This window comes from Leiobunum rupestre, chromosome 2, assembly GCF_980474605.1.
Source record: "Leiobunum rupestre chromosome 2, qqLeiRupe1.1.hap1, whole genome shotgun sequence".
NCBI lineage: Eukaryota > Metazoa > Arthropoda > Arachnida > Opiliones > Sclerosomatidae > Leiobunum > Leiobunum rupestre.
The window spans coordinates 92429917-92442959 of record NC_143385.1 but is presented as its reverse complement, the minus strand read 5'-3'; positions in this window follow the sequence as shown (position 1 = coordinate 92442959).

Here is a 13043-nt window from a genome sequence, read left to right as displayed (position 1 = left end):
ACCGCATTCCGATCGGATACCAAAAATTGCAATTTATGTTGTGTATAACAGATATCGAGTTCGGTTTGAAGCACTATCTGACATAAAACCACTACTCGGAGTGGCCCTTTATCTGTACAAATAATATAACATGTATCCTTGTGACCTACCGTATATCGTAATAACAAACCCGAGAGGTTGATCTCTTCGACTTTGCTCGTACATCAATTACGTATTCAGGGATTACATCACGATTATGCTTATTATGGACATTACACGGATTACGCCAAGATTACATAACTACGAATTAAGGGTGCATTGATTACAAAAAAGTGATCAAGCTCTCGCCTAAAAGATTATATCCGCCCTTAAATTCAAAGATCTTGCGCCCAACTATTTAAAACGGGAAATGTGGATAAATACGGTACGATCGGAGTTGAATAGGGACGCATCCTCTACTTAGGTTAACTTGAGTAAAAGTGGAAGCTTAACCGTTACCATTTGAGGGTCATCTATTTGGTCTTTCTTCAATTGTAAAACTAGTCTTTGGGCAGAGTCCAAGTTTCCACATTTGTCCTTGGAAGATGCCTTCGATTTAAAGTTTTGTAGCGACTTTGGTATTTCATATCTACCCATTTCGGCTCTCACTGCTTCAAGTACGAGTTTATTATCTCCTCTTACTCGAACGAAATCCAAAACTTTTGCTTTCTGATCTTCATTTGCTTGACGTAATGCACGATTGGCTGGGTATTTTTCGAAAAGTTCAGGGCCGATGTCGTCATATAACACTTGAAATTTTGAGCTAGCCGTATATTGAACATGCGATGGACATAAGTCTGTAAAGGTCGAAGAGTTTCTGAGACCCTTGCTTTTTGAATCATACTGTCCATAATGTATGCATACCATTCAAACTTTAGCATATTTAAGTTTTACTTCCAATGGCGTAAATTTTTGGGTTCTTTTATTTTCGGCTTTATTGTGACTTTCGACTGTAGTGGAATGTTGGTATTTAGTTAGAATAGGTGAAAAGTTATTTCTACAATATTCGAAATGATTTCTTTGGCACGTATCCCAATCATCGAATTGTTGATTTATTTTAAGCGACATATTATGCAAATAATTGACGTTTCGTAAGACGGTCTATTCACGATTTAAAGCAAAGAAAACAAGTTCCGTAGTCTTAGATGTGTTTGTGTAGTAGTCTGTGATTTTTCACGTTTATTTGAAAAAATAAACTCTTGATATATTCACTAGAACCGAGCGCGCTAAACAAAGTGAAAATGTGCGACTCAGTGCTGTAGCATGAATTCTAACAATTTTTTATTCACTGAGAGTTAGGAGGCACTTTTATCTGTGACTGTATGGGCAATCTCCTCAGGAATCTATCGAAATATAAGAATAAGTTTCCCATAAACTGATTCGTGTCCAAAATGATTGGTTCATATTTTGCTTGTAAACAAATACAGATATACCAAAAAAATTTAAAAATGGTCACAATAAAATACCTTTCAATGATTGGAAAATGAACCCAAGGAATACCCTTAAAGTAACCAGTTAATTTGGCAACAACAACAAAGGCTGCGATATCCAATTGGTTTGAAATGACTCGCGTGCTTCATTAATTCACGGTAACTTTAAAAAGATAAGAGTTAACAAAAAATATATAGAGAAAGTTGTTAATTCAACTCTTTAAAAGTCGCTTAAGAAAATTACTTGATTACTAAACGATTTCAAGAAAAAAAAGCTCAATTAAAACACCGTTCGTTTGTCCATGAATAACGTTTGACCTTGTAAAAATGAGTTACAACCGGAACAACGACGTTTTTCAATATATATGATAAGTAGCCTCCATTTTAGATAAACGTTACCTTCTGAAACTAAAGAGACAGGCGGATTCCGCAACAACACCACGGATGTCCCTAAGTTGGCTCGTTTTATTTATAGTTATCTGGTTATGTTTGAGTTTCTATATTGTTAGTACGAGTCTTCGTTACTAGGTGACGTCATCTCCTGGGATTTGGTTTGTATGACTACTCTGCCTACATATACTCTAAAATTAAACCCGATGATCTCATGCCGAGCGGATATCATTCAAAGCAAGTCTTATTGTTAACTGTCTCTTCTTTATGGCTTGTAATTATCATACCCCTATTTATTCTAGTTTTGCACTAAAATAATCTGCTCTTAACCCTACCAAATACTCTTAAATACACTTACTTATTTTACCCACCTCAATAATTTATTAGATCCGTATTTAATTTTTCGCACGCCCTACGCAGTGTCCGCGGGTAAGAGTCGGGCCAAGCTTTTTTTTTAAAACCCGGCCCTTTTGAAAATGGGCCCGGCCCTACCCCGTTTTCACGCGGTGTCTTTCTCGATACAAAGCTCCAGAAAACGGGCGAATATAGTGATGACCGCCCGGCGAAGTCTATTTCTGCCCGACTAAACAAAATTCCCGGAAAACGGGCGAAAATAGCTCAGGACTTACTGGCAGATATTTGGCTTGTTGATTTCGAGGTCACAGAAACGGGTGAAAATAGCGGTGCCCGCGCGGCGGACGCTATTTTGGCCCGTTAATTTCGAAGCCCGGGAAACGGGCGAAAATAGTGATCGATCAAGCTACAGCTATTTTCACCTTAACCGTATGAATCATAAAAAACAGGCCAAATTAGCTGCCTCACACTTGTATACTACTTTCGTTCGTTTCCCGGGCCTAAATAGCCTACCACCTGAAAGCGGATATTTTCGCCCGGGAAACGGGCTGAAATAGCTCAAGACTAATTTGGCCCGGATAACGGGCCAAAATAGACACTTCGATAACATTATCGGAATTTCAACTAGTGCGTGTGTGAATGGATCGAGAGCGAATTACAAAATTTCTCGAAAATGAATCCACACAACCATCCTCGTGGTTTTTAGAAGGATCAAAGACAAGGAAAATTGACTTATGTATTTATCAAGGTCAAAGGTTATTTAATATTCGAGAAAATATACGCGGGGCGGGGGAGAATTACGGAAAGTTCTGCCCAACCAAGGTTGGATTAACCAGCTCTCTTTCTACGTGGAAAGCGTTTGTCGGCAATGAGGTTAAACGTGTTTACAGCGAAATAAAACATATCACAATTGATCAACTCAAGGAATTCATACGAAAAGAGTGCGGCGGTTGTGAAATTGATCACCCATCCCAAATTCAAATGATTGTTTAATGTTAACGTGGGATGACGAGTAGAACTTAATTTCTTAAATGCAGTGAATTAATGAAATTACGTGTTAAATCAAAACTACTTAATTATTTAATTAATTTTATCTGTTCTTAATTTTTATATTTTTTTATATTATTATTTTTTTAATTTTTATTTCCATTATTTTCATTTGATGAATTATTTCCACAATCACAGCCAATTACTGCGAAAAAGCTGATCTAAGTTGGCCGCGCTAAAGTCCTTTTAAAATATCTGGTAGCCCAGTTTGTAGTTTCTTTTGTACCACGCCATTACTCGATAGTTTGGAATCGGTCACCATAAAGTCCATAATGCGTTCTACACAAACGTTAAAGATTATAACATAGTAATCTCTAGTATCGCTGATAATATATCATAAGAGTAAGTATTTTATTAAATAACTGTTTGATTTTTTTAATGATTTTAATTAGATTTTTTTAATGTGTCTTTTAATGAGGTAGGAAGAAAATATGTTTGATCAAAGTCTATTTTGACTCGTTACCTTTATGGAGTATTCATCTTCACTCTCACCGCCTTATAGCTCAAATGTGTTCCGTGAATAGTTTAGTGAATTTGTTTTTCCGAAAGTTAGGGAAGGTTCACTGTTTTTAAAGTTCATTTTGGACCCTTTACATGTTTCAATTTAACTTTTTAAGTTTATTATTCATTACTCTCACTGAACGGTTGGACTAAAGCTTTATTTCATACTGTTATATTTTATATATTGAATTTGAAAATCCAAAAGTAAGATTTGCGTTGAATTCTCCGAAAGTTAGGGAAGGTTCGCTGTTTTTAAAGTTCATTTTGGACTTGTACATGTTTCAATTTAACTTTTTAAGTTTATTATTCATTACTCTCACTGAACGGTTCGCCTGAAGCTTTATTTTATACTGTGATATTTTATATAGTTAAATTGTAATTCCAAAAGTAAGATTTGGATAGATATTAAGATTATGCTTCGAGAAACAGAAATATATAGACTACATTTTTCATCCGATAGTCTTAATTTTTTTTTAAGGAATAGTATTAAATGGCTTAGTTTTATTTTGCTTCTGATTTAAAAATTAATTTTATTGTTTTTTTTGTTCATTTGTATAAGGAAGGTTATTTAATTGTTTAATTGTTTAGAAATTTATTTTGTTATATAAAAATTAAATAACTATATAAGTTAATTTAAATTCTTAATTTTTATGCAAAGTTCGTGTTATTACAATCAAATTGTACACTTGTTGCTGGTTTTTTTCCATTATCTTGTATTTTGAATAAAATTTTAGTTTGGCTTTTTAAATTATTTGTTCAGAATACGATATCCAATGAACGTCCTAGTTTCATCCCTATTGAGCCATGATTAAACTAAATTAAAGACCTAAAGACATCTCCAGGTTTTATAAAAAGACATCCAGGGGACGACCGCCGTAATCGCCGTTGGACGTCCGAAAACTCGTCCCCGGGACGTACTACGGCTATAGATAAACCGGACATTTGGACGTCCTTTAACGTCCAACCGACGTCAACCCCGGATTTTGGGATGTCCTACGGACGAAGGCAGGATCCGAGTGTGACGTCTATCGGATGTCCAAAGGACGTTTTCGTGTTGGCTGGGGACGTGCAAAAATTTCTTAAACAACAGGATACCTACACCTTACATAAACCGTTGAGGAAAAAGTTTCGAAGAAAAAGTCGATAGTGTATGGAATTGATGAACAATGGCAGATTGATCTGGCAGACCTGCCGATCTTAAATGACGGTTTTCTATATCAACTATGCTGTATTGATGTGTTTAGCAAATTGGCTTTCGCTGTGGCTAGCAAAGACCAGAAAGGGTCAACGATGGAAACAGCGTTTAAATCTTTTATCGAATTTGGTCGAAAACCGAGAATTGTACAGACTGATCACGGGAAAGAGTTTCTATGCGATGAGTTTTTCGCTACACACTCGGAAGTCAAAGAACGTGCTAAATTCGCTCACGAAGGCGTTATCGACATGATTGGAGTTGAACGCGCAGATATTTGTCAACAAAATCGTTTCATTCCTAACCTAATCGACGTTAATTTCCAGTTTATCAAAAGCCCAAACGAATTTTGTTTACACACGGATGGCGTGAAATGCAATGTTATGTTTACTCACGCATCGATATTTGTAAGAAAAATAAGATTAATCACCTGAAAGTATGATATCGCAAGCAAAAACCTTGGAATTGTCTGCAATGAAATTTCCAATCACAAAAACCGAGTGTAATTCGTTTTCGATATCTGAGACAATTTATATAATGGCCAGTTACCTAGTAAAGTTGTTATTGGGATTGTAGGCCAAAATGCGTTTCTAGGCGACTACAAATTGTCACGCTTCAACTTTAAAAATTCCTCGTTGAGCCAAATCGCCTTATACATTTTTGGTGTTAGTGTCCCAACCAAACTGTTAAATACGAACTTCAAGAGTAATTTGTTCATGAGATCTTACGTCAACCTTTTTCTTCAAACAGGTCAGTGGAATATTGATGAAAGAAATTAAATTGGACGGGACGAATTTGCTGACGGAAATTCAATATTTGTCTTTGACCTAACTGCGGATTTAAACGGGAGTTCAACGGAGAGTTTCAACCTTATAAAGAACGGAAGTGTTCGACTTGAATTAATATTCGAGAAATCTTTACCTGAGACAGTTAGCGTGATTTAGTATTCAGAATATCAATCGTTGATTGATATCGATAAAAACAGGGCAGTTTTATTCGATCCGAGTTGATAATGAACACCCAACACCTTGAAAAAATACTGAGGAATGATCCAAACGCCAAATACCTGTTCAAGGGTGTATTCCCCGCGGATAAACTCCCAAAAACTTAGACGTCGTTTCCTTCACTATACATCGCTAACACCGATATTTCTAGAGGTGTCGGTATTCATTGGTGTATTATTTATTTCTCAAGTTCGAAAAATTGTACATTTGGCGAGAACTCTTAATATGTGCAGGGGTCAAAATGTTCCAAATATTAGAAAGATTTACTCAAAACCTGAATGGAAATGACTGTATGATAACTGAATTTATGTATAAGAAATACTCAATAAATTTGTATTAAAAAGATTTAAATATACAGGGTGGTATTAGTAGTTAAGGACCCTCTTTCTGGATACACGTGGGGGGCACGCGTGCTTTCCCCTACGTGGCCACAGCTGTGTGACGGGGGAGAATGAAGCGGGGAAACGAGTTGCCCTCCCCCCGACGCGCGCGTGCTTATGCGTGCACTCGTGCGTGACGAGCACAGGTGTTAATTAATTAACCTAATTAGTCGACCTGTCAATCAAGTAGAGTACCTGTTCAAGGTCAATTATAAAGGGTGAATATTAATGAGCGTGGTATTTGCCAAAGTAAAGTTTCTATTGTTTTATTAGGCGGATTACCGTTAGGGGTCATTGACCTCATTTAGTGGATGTTACATGGTTGAACTCTTAGCATTTTGGCGGGAATTTAACATGTGTTTTAGGAAAGCATCGCGTGGTTATACTCTTTGAAAAGGTTTATTAAATGTTTGACATGAATTTAAATTTTTGGCGGGAAAGTGTAAGCATCGCGTGGCTCAATTAACATGTGGTGTCTTGGTTGAACTCATAAGAAGGAAATATTAATGAGTTTTATAAACTTTGTTTTAATAACCGTTAGGAAACGCGGTAAAAATGACAAAGACTTAACAAATTTGTTCGGGGTAAAGTTTGTAGGGTGGTCTCTCTTTTAACGGTTGTTATATGAACTCTTAGTAAATTTAGTTGGAAAATCCATGTGTTTTGGCCGCCATCTTTAATCATTCATATTACAGAACATAACGGGGCAGAGATTGTAGGGCGTATTGAAAAGGGTGGCCATCTTTGTTATTTTTAGGAAATGTCTTTAAGAAGCGCCATATTTACTTTAGACCACGTTCAAGCTTGTTTTTAAACAATTTGTTGCTAATGGATTTTTATATTAACATATACCTAAAAAGTCGCTAGATGACTTGGGCCTTTGGTATTAGCCTAGCTGATTATTATTGACGTCTTTTATATTTCATTTTGCGCGTGAAAATACCTCTACATGTTATGGTCAGAAAAGTACGCAACGAAGGCTGTGTGCCCAAAACATGTAGTGTCGCGCTCTAAAACGTCATTTCAAAATCCGTCAATTATGACATTGTAAATGCATCATGTATTAATTTTATATTACCGTTCCTTAACCTTTAATAAGGACGCGCGGGAAACATTGTTTACACATAACGGGGTAAAGTTTGTAGGTAGCCTGGCCATCGTGAATAATAAGCCTTAGGAAACTAAAATTTATGAATTGTAAACTGTGTATTCAAGGTTATTTTTGGGGTAAAGTTTGAACGAAATTAACTAGGGAGTTTAGTTTTTTAGTGGCTATCTTGGATATTTCAAGTTTCTTAACATAGTCAATACGTTAATGACTTCTTAACAGTAAGGATAGTATATTCTGTCATCCGTTAGGAAGCGTCTTTGGGGTCATCTCACGTAAACATGTGTTCAAGCTCAATTGAAAAGGGTGAATTACATATAAAGCGTGGCCAAAAGACATTTCAATAACTCGCGTGTCGGCGTGTGTAACAAGTTTTCCCTAAATGGTTCAATTAAATCCGCGTGACACGCGCCATCTGATTTACGGTTATTGAAAGGGTCTTCCATAAATTAAATTATTAGTTTGTCAATCATACAATGCTTCACCATTAGGCTGGTATCTATGGATTTGGGTACATGGTCCTAATACCTAGGAAGATTGATAGGAAATTAAAAAATCATCATTTTTAATCATATAATGAACTAAGGTAGTGCCTTGGGGACGCTAGGGGTCCAGTTGCGTGGGGGACATGTCCTACTGTTATATATTTTTAAATGTAGAAAAATAATTACTTCTGAGGGCGCCTGCGTCGGCGTTTCGCCTGTAATTTAATAATTACTTGTAAAAGTATATTAACATCGTCTTTGTAGGCTTCTTAACAGTACATAACGGGGTAAATTACTTGTCAAGCGTGGCCATCTTCGTTATTTTTGGGAAATTTACGTTAATAGATCACATGTTTAAGTGGTTTTTGACGCTTTTAAACAAGTTGTTATTAACGGGTTTTTATAGATATTAACAGTTTTCATGTAACTAAATGCATCATGTATTAATATTATATAACCTTTGGTATACACCTTTAATAAGGACGCGCGGAAAACATTGTTTACACCTAACGGGGTATAGTTTTAAATACTTGTCAAGCCTGGCCATCTTTATAGTGTCCCACCAGGATTATAGAATGTTATTTTTGAGCATATTTCTTAGGGGTAGAGTTTGTAGGGAGTCCGTAAAATTTAAATGTACATATCAACGGACAATAACCCTAAAATCGTGTGTCAATGGGTTCGTTAATGATTAAAGCTGCGTCATGCGACACGCGCTATCTACTTAGCTTTGTTGTTTATAAGGGGTCTTCCATAAATATTACTGGTTAAAGTTAAACATTGTCAATGCTTCACCACTAGGCTGGTCACTATGGATTTGGGTACATGTTCTTCAATAAAAAACTGAACAAGTTTCAAATATAAGTTGCCCCTAATAGGGGTCCCTTTAAATGGTTTTTAGGTTATAATTCGTGTCAATCTTACATTTTCTTCATGCACAGAATTCGTTTTTCTTATATTACACAGTGTAGTCAATGTTATTTTTTTCTTCGGGGTAAAGTTTGTGAAGAAATTAGCTAGGTAGTTAAATTTTCATCTTTATAATGGATATTTCAAGTTTTTTAACATAGTCAATACGTTAATGACTTCTTAACAGTATATAACAGGATCAAGATTGTATTACCTGTCATCCGTTAGAAGCGTCTTTAGGGTCATCTAACTAGAGAACGTGCTTACGTAAACATGTGTTCAAGGTCAACTAAAAAGAGTTAATTACATACCAAGCGTGGCCAAAAGACATTTCAATTTCGGAGTGTGTCAATGGTTTCAAGGTAACAAGTTTTCCCTATATGGTTCGATCAAAGCCGCGTCACGTGATCATCTGATTTACGGTTGTCGAAAGGGGTCTTCCATAAAGATTGCTGGTGAAAGTTTATTAGTTTGTCAATCATGCAATGCATTTTTTAGGTATAAACGTCGGTATGTATGGATATTTTTATTCAGATACATGATTACCTGATATGAAAACTGTACAAGTTTCAATATTTGGTTAAGTTGCCCCAAACAGAAGAATCATTATTCGTGTACATTTAAAGTTAATCTAACAATGCCTCACGTACATAAATCGTTTTTTATAATCGTACCGTACCGTACCTTTGGGCTGGTCTGATATACATGGTCGGCCGTATTCTGCATGACCCCGCAAGTAAGAAGGGAAACGCCTACTTACTTCGGCGCTACCATTCGACGAGAGCTCACTGATTTCCCTCTTCTTCCCCTCTTGCTTGGCCAATTGAAGGGCTGCAGCGACGTCACTAGTGTGACGTGCCTCTTGACGACCAGTGTTCCGGAAATAACGTTAAAACGCCCCCTACACCAAAATTAAGCGTACAGTTTCATCTAGTGTTATTTTAGGGAAGATAATTTGCAATGCCATCTATTTTTCATTTTTTATTCAAAACTTTTGTAATGCCATCTTCTTACAAACAAAAAAGTAATAGCCCTAAAACAATGCCATCTACTTTAAATTTCATTAACTTTAGAACAACATCTTTTATGATAATAACAATAATTAAAAATAACCTTCCATAGTAATCTGAATCTTGTTTGAAATTAAAACAGAATAAAAATAATAATTTTTTACAATATTTTTATTACATATTCAGCTTTAGTGTACAATTTATTGAATAAAATTTACATAAAAGTACAGCCAACTTTGACCACTCAATTGCGCGGGAAAAACGGAAGAGCTTCGTGAAGTTTCCAACAAGTGACGAATATTCTTTAGTTTGTTTACTTTATGGAATTAAATTCTAACAAGAAATATGAACTTGTAGGCTATATAAAATTATGCACCTATAAGCCATATCGAAATAGGAACCTGTAGGAGTAGCGAATTAGTGATTGTATTATCAGTAGTTACTAAGCGGCTGGAGCTCTGTTCCAACAGCCAAATGTAGGCGGTGGTGATAATTACACCTTTTATGTTGCTATAATTGGCTGTATTCAAATAGGGATGGCTCTTAAATCCACCTATGAAAATAACTGCTCAACCATTCGCCATCCCTACAGGTTTTTTTCTCCCAATCACAAAAATAAATGAAGGTTTTTAGTATATTGTTTGGAAAATGTGTAGAAATTTGTGAAATAAATATTTGACTCAATTCGATTTTGTGAAATATTTTGTTAAGCACTAAGCAATTGTTTAAAAATGAGTAATGAAAACCCTTCATATACTGTGAAGGAAGTGAAAGCCTCTATTCCCCATCTTAATGAACCCAAATGTGAAGAGCTTCAGCGGCATAAAAGCAGTGCTCATAACTATAAGCAGAATAATCGATGGGACACAGTTGCACTCGTGGTTAATCTGCTTTGCTAGCTCCCAAAATTTCCTCATCTGATATGAAAATAATGGAACAACCTAAAAACTGATGCAAGAAATAATAATACTGGTAACGGATAATATCCAGACATACTTAAAAATGAACCACTTAAAATAAAACACTTGTACATATTATTGAATAAGTGTCGTATGGAGGAGTACCTTGTAGTATTTACATCTGAATAGGGGATTTCTGTGAAAAATCTGGAATATATAAAGAGTGGTAATATGCGAGGAGATAATTGTTACATTCAGCATTTTTAATTAAGTTCATTCGGTAGTATGCATCTGCAAATAAAAATATTTGTATTTCCAAATTTATAATGTAATCGTAATTTACAAAGAGTATTGTACCATTGGCTCTTCAATTTTATCATTTTGTACCTGAAAGCCGCTTGTGTTGATGAGCGTTACTGAACGTAGCCCAGTTTCGTGGTTACTAGACAAAACACGTTGAAAAGAGCTTTATCTGTAAAAAATAACGCCAATTAATTATAACCTTATGTTCAACGATTGTAAAGTACATATTAAATACCTGCTTCTTCAATGATGCGCTTAGCTAAACATTCTCAATTCCATGCTACCTTCGTTAAAAAATTTTACTTCTTCCGTTAAGCCTATTCTTTTCAATTCCCACGACAGCAGCAATAACTCCCATTGCAGTTTCAGCAAAATTCACTTGACAAATGATATTAAAAATGTCGGAAAATTTTAACCGGAAGTTTGGAATTAAAAACAAGTAATACGTCACACTAAAGCAACCCTTCAATTGGCCAAGCAAGAGGGGAAAGAAGAGGGAAATCGGTGAGCTCTCGTCGAATGGTAGCGCCGAAGTAAGTAGGCGTTTCCCTTCTTACTTGCGGGGTCATGCAGAATACGGCCGGGTGTCTCAATTTGCTCGATCAGGCCTTTTTTCTCAAAATGTATTTATGCCAGGGTTCTGAAATTTTCAGGGTTTATTTGTTAGGTATGGAAGGCTTTGGTTACTAAATTTCAGAAAAAATCGAACGATTTTGTGCCGTTTTGGATTTTTTTTCCACCGGTAGGTGTCACGCAAAATGTTTCAATAGAAAAGTTGTAGGGCATAGTCGAAAGTGTAAAAATAATTTTGATTCGGTTAAAAAAGACCTATTTTTCACTGAGTTTGGAGGTCGGGGGAAAAACAAGTTTTACTAGCAGGCAATAGCCTTTAACGTAAACAATCGTACATAATCACAACACACATGTACATCTATTTTAGGGTACTTATGCTTTCAGCTATGTAGTTAATAATCAGATCTTCAAAAAATTATTGTTAAAGAAAATTATTACGTTCAACACCTAATTAGACAAAGTAGACAAAGACCGCGTCTTCCATTCCGACGTGGTTACGAGTAAGATCATCAAACAAAGATTTGTAGACCAAAAATTACGCTTATTTTTCTTTTGTTGTTTTTTAACGTGAAATATAAATTGTCCGAGTAGTATTTAAAGCTTTTACATTTCAATGTTAAAACATTATCTCAGCTTGGCCGATTGTTGTCCAGTATGCCTCTTTACACTCGAGATCAGCGCGCTCATATGCTAGAATTATTTTACGGAGAAGGTCGTCGTAATGCTACTCTAGTAAGTCAGTTATTTAGACGATGATTTCCCAATTGCAGACCAAGTCATACGACGGTTCTTAGACTGGTCCGCGACTTCGACAACTGGGGAAATATCAATCCAAGGTTTCGTGGTCTCCAGGACATCAACATGGAAAACACCATACTTGTCCACTTCGTCGCCTATCCTCGAGCGAGCGTCAGGACTGCCAGCTTTGACTTAGGGTTGGATCGGAACTGCGTTTGGAGAACACTCAAAAGACACCATTTTCATCCTTATCGAGCGACACTTCACCAAGGACGGCATGACGGTGATAGACAGCGCCGACTCGACTTCTGCAATTGGTTTTGCCTCATGGCTGACGCACACCAGGATTTTCACGATCAACTACTGATGTCCGACGAATGTTCATTCGAAAGAGATGGGCCTTTCAACCGTCAAAACCAACATATGTGGGACTACGATAATCAACTCACCGCCACCAAGTGCAGTTTCGCTTAAATGTGTGGGCTGGTCTGTTAGGTGACAGAATTATTGGCCCGTTCTTCCTGCCAAATCGTCTGAACGGTCAAAACTACTTGGAGTTCCTTCAAAATGAAATATTCAACGTGTTGGACGACATTCCTCTGGCCGAGTACAGACACATCTGGTTCCAGCAAGATGGGGCGCCACCTCACCAATATCGTGACGTGGTTGCATATCTAAACGACGAGTTTCCTGGAAGATGGA